Source organism: Dryas octopetala, chromosome 1, assembly GCF_963921425.1.
Source record: "Dryas octopetala chromosome 1, drDryOcto1.1, whole genome shotgun sequence".
Lineage (NCBI taxonomy): Eukaryota > Viridiplantae > Streptophyta > Magnoliopsida > Rosales > Rosaceae > Dryas > Dryas octopetala.
Window position 1 is genome coordinate 20,594,350 of NC_141366.1, and position 7,592 is coordinate 20,601,941.

Genomic DNA, 7,592 nt, shown 5'->3' on the forward strand with positions numbered 1-7,592 from the left:
GAGCTTCTACATATAAATACACTTGAAGAGTTGAAGAGTATAATTCTAATAACTTTATCGTTGAAACCTTATTGTTTTCATAATTGTGAAGACCACAATGTGATTTCAACAATCTGAACCGTTCATTTTCTATATTCATAGTCAAAGATCATCCTTACAAAAAATCAGCAAAATCGGAATTCATCTACCCATTCGATTATCATTAGAAAAACAACGATCGTTCATTAATTCGACCACCGTTACGTCATTTTTACATCTCTGATTGAGCTAATTTTTTGCAAGGATTCTCTTTGAGTGGGGAACTAAAACTTGAACGGTTCGGATCGTTGAAAACACGATCGATATATGAGCTTCTACATATAAATACACTTGAAGAGTTGAAGAGTATAATTTTAATAACTTTCTCGTTGAAACCTTATTGTTTTCATAATTGTGAAGACCACAACGTGATTTCAACAATCTGAACCGTTCATTTTCTATATTCATAGTCAAAGATCATCCTTACAAAAAATCAGCAAAATCGGAATTCATCTACCCATTCGATTATCATTAGAAAAACAACGATCGTTCATTAATTCGACCACCGTTACGTCATTTTTACATCTCCGATCGAGCTAATTTTTTGCATGAATTATTTTTGAGTGAGAAATTAAAATTTGAACGGTTCAGATCGTTAAAAACACAATTGCATCATTTGTTTATAAAACATATGTAATAAAATATATAATAAAGCATATATTACACATGTAATAAAATTAAAAAATCCAAACCCCATCCAAACCCCATCCAAACCCCATCCAAACCCTGAAACCCCATCCAAACGGACCAAACCCCATCCAAACCCCTAAGCCCAAACCCCAAAATACCCTAAACTAATAAAATATTAAACCCTAAGTCATAAGTATATAAACGTCTCACACTCTCACTGTCTCACACTTTCACTATAACCCTAACTCTCAACAGTCGCCGCCTCCTTCACACTCTCAACATCAGTCATCAGTGATCTGTGATCTCGCCAAACTTCACACTCTCAAAGTCTCAAACTTCTCACTTCTCAAACCCTCTCGGCCTCTCCATCATCACCATCATCACTCTCGCCATCTCGCCACCTCGCCATCTCGCCATCCACCTCGCCACCTCGCCATCTCGCCACCTCCGCCTCGCCATCTCGCCATCCACCTCGCCACCTCGCCATCTCGCCACCTCGCCATCTCGCCATCTCGCCACCTCGCCATCTCGCCATCTCGCCATCCACCTCGCCATCTCGCCATCCACCCTCTCGGCCTAACCCCTAAGGCCCTAACCCCATCTCGCCATCTCGCCATCTCGCCACCCTAACCCCGATTCACCATCTCGCCACCCTAACCCCTTCAACATCAGACTCTCAGACCCTCTCGGCCTCTCCTAGGGTTCACTCAGTCTCAGCCTCTCTCCATCATCACCATCATCACCGATTCACCATCTCGCCACCCCCAACTCCGATCGAACCCAGGCTACCTAGCAACCCAGCCTCTCTCCAGAAAGCAAGCCCAACCCACCAAACTCCGATCGATCGGACTCGATCCGATCAATTAATGATCAGATCGAGATCTGAACTGCGATCGGATAGTTGATAGCACTATCGCTCAGACAGTCCGAGCACCACCGCAACGCCACCTTCGCACCAGCGACTCCGCCGCAAGCTCCCTGCCAGTTTGTCTCCCTTTGCGTGTAACTGTGTAAGTGTAAGTCATTTTCCTGCCAGTTTGCCTCCCTTTGTCATTTTTGTGATTTCAGCAAAAAATTCATCACTGTTTCACTAATTGTGTTTTTTTTTTGTTGTGTGTGTAGCTGTGGTGAAGATTAATAGCTTGTGGTGAAGCTGTCCTGTGTAGGAGTTGGCCTCTTGTGTTGGTGCTGGTGCTGGCTGCTGTGTGAGTGGCAAATGGCAATTTGCTGAATTTCAGTTTATTTGCATTTTGCTGGTATTTTTTTTATGATAAGATCTGGTGTTTATGATAAGATCTGGTGTTTATTTGCAGTTTGCTGGTATTTTTTTTTGCTGGTAGTGTTATTTGCAGTTTGCTGGTATTTTTTTGCTGATAGTGTTATTTGCTGGTATTTATTTGCTGGTAGTGTTATTTGCTGGTTATTTGTTGGTAGTTTTTTTAGGATGTCTACTCACCCAGAGTCTAGTGTAATTGGAATCCATGAATCCATTGGTTCCCCCCCATCCACACCCCAATCTAATTCTATTCCTAAATCCAGTAGAAGTGAAGTGTGGAACTGGTTTGAAAAAGTTGTTGAAATTGAAAATGGTAAATCTGTTACAAAAGCAAAATGTGCAATATGTGGAAAAAAATTAGATGGCAGTTCTTCAAATGGTACTACTCATTTAGCTCGTCATTATAGGAAACATCTTGAAAGCCAAAATGTTAATATTGGTAATCAAATGCTTTTACAATCAAATGCTGCTGGTAATTTGTCAAATTTTGTTTATAAAGAGGAAAATGCTCGAAAAGAAGTAGTTGATTTTATAGTTAGGGCAGAATTACCTTTTACTTTCGTGGAAAAACATGATTTTAAAGGAATGATTCAAAGAGGCTTTACTCCACAATATAAAGGAATTTCTGCCACAACTTGTAAAAGGGATGTTATGAAACTGTTTGTTGAAGGAAAATCTCAATTGCTGTCTTATTTTGAAAAATATGAAGGCAGAATTTGTTTGACTTCTGATGTTTGGTCTTCTAGACAAAAAATTGGTTTTATGTCATTAACTGCTCACTTCATTGATGCTGATTGGAATTTAAATAAAAGGATTATTTGTTTTAAAATGATTGAGTATCCACACAGTGGACAGTCACTTGCAACTCATATACATGAGGAACTCAACTCTTGGCGTATCCACAATAAAATTTTTTCAATTACACTAGATAATGCTTCAAATAATGATGTTGTTGCTGATTTGCTGCCTTTATATCTTATGATTGATGATGTGCCTAGACAAATGTTTCATGTGCGTTGTTGTGCTCATGTTATGAACCTGATTGTGCAAGATGGTTTGGCTATTTTAGGTCCTTCTATTGATAAAATTGTTGCAATTGTGCGTAGTTTGAATTCTTCAAATAAGAGACATGAAATTTGGAAAAAATGTTGTGTTGATGTTCGTTTGGATAAGAGAAACATAGACAATGATGTTCCTCATAGGTGGAATTCCACATATGCATTGTTAGAAGTAGCGATTCAATATAAAGCTGCCTTGCATAGATATGTTCAGACAATAAATCAATCAACTAGAAGTTCTACTTTACCGATTCCATCTGAACATGATTGGCTTGTTGCTCAGTTTGTTTGTGGTTTTTTAAAGACTTTTGATTCTTCAACAAAAATATTATGTGGTGTGTATTATCCTACTTCTAGTCGTGTGCTGACTTGTTTGATTGATATTCATTGTGCATTTCAATCATATTCTCATATTAATGCATTTGAAACTGCTATGGTTGCTATGAAAAGTAAATTTGATAAATATTGGGCAACTTTTCCTAAATTGTTTTGTTTTGCTACTGTTATGGATCCTAGGTTCAAAATTTGGGCAATTAGTGAGTGGTTAAATGTTATTGGTTGTGAGGAAGATGACATAAAGGTAAAGGTAGATGAAATTAAGTCTTCTCTGTTTAAATTGTATGACCATTACAAGACTAATGTGCCTGCTGCATCATCACGAAACTCTACTGAAACCACAACTAATCCTCAAAGTACTGTTTCTGGTAGTACTAGTTCTTCCCCAATTTCTATTCCTAACTTTCAAAACAGTGCTATGAGAGCCTTGAAAATGGCAAAGGTGCAATCCTCTGTTTGTTCTACTTCTGATTTGCAATACTATCTTGATGCACCGGTTTTAGATGATGTTGATGAAACTGCATTTTCTGTTTTGGGATGGTGGAAATCACATGATACACAATATCCTGTGCTTTCCATCATGGCCCGTGATTTGCTAACTGTTCCAGCTTCAACTGTTGCATCCGAAGCTGCTTTTAGTGCAGGTGGTAGAGTGGTATCGGAGAAGAGGGCTAGCTTGAGTCCGAACACTATAGAAGCTCTAATCTGCGTCAAAGATTGGCGCTTAGCTGAGGCAAGAATGCAAGAGGCTGCTCAAGAGGAGGATTGGGCAGAGGATCTAATGAATATCAAGCTATCAAGACCTGAATTTGTTGAAGAAGAGAGCCTTTCCCCTGCTGAATCAGCCACCTGATTAACTGATTTTATTTTTTCAGTTTCACTATTGGTTTGTAATTTGTAAACTCCATAAGGAGTTAAGCACCATAACTCATAACTGCATATTGTTACTTTTAGTATAATTAAATCAATACATTTCAGTTTTGAGGGTTGTGTATGTGCCAACCTAGTTGGGATGTACATGTGAAATGCAAATGATAGATAGGTTGTGTAGGTGCCAACCTAGTTGGGATGTACACATTCTATAGTGATGCATTTCCCCCTCTATTTATAATTAAATTATATGTTGTTAACTTGTTAAATTGTGACTTTGAGAGCTGACATTGCAAAATTTTGGCAAGTTAAAACCAATGAATTAGTCAAAACCAATGAATTAGTATCTGCTAAGTTTTATAACTAGACATAAATTAGGCAATAAATTAAGCAATTTGAGAAGCCAAAAAAGCCTAATTTGGGCTGCCCGTTCGGGCCTATTGGGCTGCCCGTTCGGGCCTAGTCCGGCCCGGCTCTAAAGCCCGTTAGTCTCAAGCCCGATGGGTGGGCTTCGGATTTGTGTATTCAGGCCCAAGCCCAGCCCGGCCCGGCCCGAAAGTTCTGTTGGGCTCTTGTAATTCAAGCCCGAGCCCGGCCCGAGCCCGAAAGATTGGGCCTGGGCCAGCCCGGCCCGGCCCATTGCCGACCCCTAGTAACAGTGGTCAAATTAAAGAACGATCGTGGGTTTTATAATGATAATTCAACGACTAGCTGAATTCCGATTTGGCTGATTTTTTGCAGGGATGATCTTTGAGTATCAACATAGAAAATGAACAGCTCTGATTGTTATTCACAATTATTGAAATGACAAGGTTTCAATAAAAGAATTGATAAAACTATACTCTTCAATTGTCGAAACCATTCATTTATATGTACATGATCACATCTCGATGTGTTTTCAAAGACCTGAAACGTTCATTTTTAGTTTCACACTCAAAGATCATACATGCAAAAAATTAGCTTAATCAGAGATATAGAAGTTAGATAACGATGAAATTTTTTTATATTTGTAATATTTAAAATTATAAATATAATTTAGTGATTAAGTTAAAATTTAGAATCCTATTGTATATAATTAAGTATACAATCTTATTATAATGATTTATTATATATATATTTTTTAAATACTAAATATAAATTATAAATTTCAAAAAATGGTATTAGGGCCATACTTTGGGCGACGAATCTGTAGATTCCTCGCCTAAAGTCATTTTGGGCGACGAATATATATTCCTCGCCCAAAGTCAAGTTCATTTTTTCTGAATTTTGCTCAAAAAAATTGGCGGGGTCAACTCGCGCAAAAAATTTCACAAACTGAGGCGAGGAAGCTGATTTTGTCGCTCAAAGAGAGTTTAGGCGACGAAATAGAACCATACTCTCTTTGGGCGACAAAATTAGCTTCCTCGCCTAAAGTCTTTTCGATTAACACTCCCCAGATCTGGTATTTCTTCTTCTTTATTTATTTTTTTCCTTCTCTCCCCCGTATGTCTTCTTCCTCTCCCCTGCTTCAACCCAAACCCAGTCACCCATCTCCCTCCGTGACCGCCGCCCTCCCCACCGAAACCCATACCCACCCCCTCCTCTTTCTCTCTCCCCGAAACCCATCCCCTGCTATGTCTTCTTCCTCTCCCCTGCTTCGATCAACCCAGACCCAATCACCCATCTCCCTCCTCGACCACCCATCTCCCTCCGTGACCGCCGCCCTCCTCACCGAAACCCAACCCAGCTCCTCCTATTTCTCTCTCCCAGAAACCCATCCCCACCCCCTCCTCTTTCTCTCTCCCCGAAACCCATACCCACCCCCTCCTCTTTCTCTCTCCCCGAAACCCATCCAATTTCTTCTCTTTTAAGTCTCTTTGGATCTGATCCCTGTTTAACTATTCCAATTACACTTCTCTGTATTTGCTCATTTTGGTGTTTTCTGCGTATGTTGCGTTTGTATTTTTCTTGAATTTTTGGGAACTGGGTATCAATTCGTATTTCTGGGATTCTAGGATTTTTAGTGGGAATTTGGATTTCGGTAGTAAGAAGCTATTTTCATGAAGTGCTTTGGAGAATTTGGCAGACATTTTTGATAAGGTGGTTTCCGTGCATCGCATTGTTATCGTTTTGGATGACCTGAGATTTGTCTGGTTTTGTTGGTGTATTTAATTTTGTTGAATGAGGTACTTGTTTTTCCTGAAGAGAGGTTGTTAGTTAGTCCTCTAATGCTGGGTCCATAATTCTATTATATTGTTAAGCTCTTAATGTTGTGGTTTTATTGTGCCTCCAATGCGTCTATTTGATTTTGTTTTGTCTTCTCTTCAGTTGAATTAGTTATTGGATCACATCAGAGCTATGCATTATTGATCTTGTTTTTCCATAGTGATGGCCTCCGGGAACTTAAAATTATCCCCATTTAGTAACTCATAAAATGATCTAATTGTATCACTGGATCATTATTTAGAAAAGCTTTCACATTTTTTTAGTTGCTTTATAAGGATGTTTTACATTTCTCTGTGATTTCACCTGCTGCAGGTTCTTGGTGGTGGCTAAGAGGTGCAGATAAATTTCCTAATTGCTAGTTTTATCTATGTTTGGAGGTCTTGCGACGGCTTCTTCCAATAGTCCGCACTTAAGAAAGTCTGGTAGCAGAGCTGTTGTCTCTGATCTGGGTACATTTAAGTCTTCAAGTTATGAAGTATAAGTTTTTATGGTTACTATTTATAGTTAAAATAAAAAAATCTTTCAGGTACAAGTGAGCTTGAAAATGGTGCTGAGGAGGGTTTCTTGCATCTGATAGAGGCAAATGATATGAAGGGTGGAAGTATACCATTGAGTACAGCTGCAATAATGCCGTCTCCAACTTTGTTATGGAGATTCAAGGTTTCATTATTTATAATATGCTAGGGTCTTTATAATATTTTATTTTTCAGTTGTTTTCTTCTTCTTTTTGCTGAATGATTGTAAAAGAAATTTTGGATATAAATTTATTAATTTTATGTTATATACATTTTGGATAAAAAATATTAAATAAAAAAATAATTTTTTTTTTTAAATAAAATAGGTTTAGGCGACGGAATTCTTTGTCGCCTAAATATACTTTGGGAGAGGAACTACTTATTCGTCGCCCAAAGTATGTTTAGGCGATAAAATAATTCGTCGCCTAAATATACTTTAGGAGAGGAACTATTAATTCGTCGCCTAAAGGCTATTTAGGCGACGAAAAATTCCGTCGCTTAAATATACTTTGGGAGAGGAACTATTAATTCGTCGCCCAAAGTATGTTTAGGCGACAAATTAATTCGTCGCCTAAACTTGCTTTGGGCGACAAACCACATGCCTTAGGAGACGAAATAAATTCG

At 38.5% G+C, this 7,592-nt stretch overlaps 1 long non-coding RNA gene across 2 annotated transcripts; it reads left to right on the plus strand.

The window, feature by feature from the left end:
* The first annotated feature begins 5,674 nt into the window (after window positions 1-5,674).
* On the plus strand, window positions 5,675-7,234 carry LOC147299011 (uncharacterized). 2 transcript variants are annotated; one of them, XR_015119960.1, is made up of 3 exons: window positions 5,689-6,413; window positions 6,766-6,902; window positions 6,980-7,234. It is a non-coding gene; the product is annotated as an uncharacterized LOC147299011 (long non-coding RNA). The 2 variants fall into 2 exon arrangements; XR_015119959.1 differs by having other exon boundaries at window positions 5,675-6,902.
* Window positions 7,235-7,592: the final 358 nt, after the last annotated feature.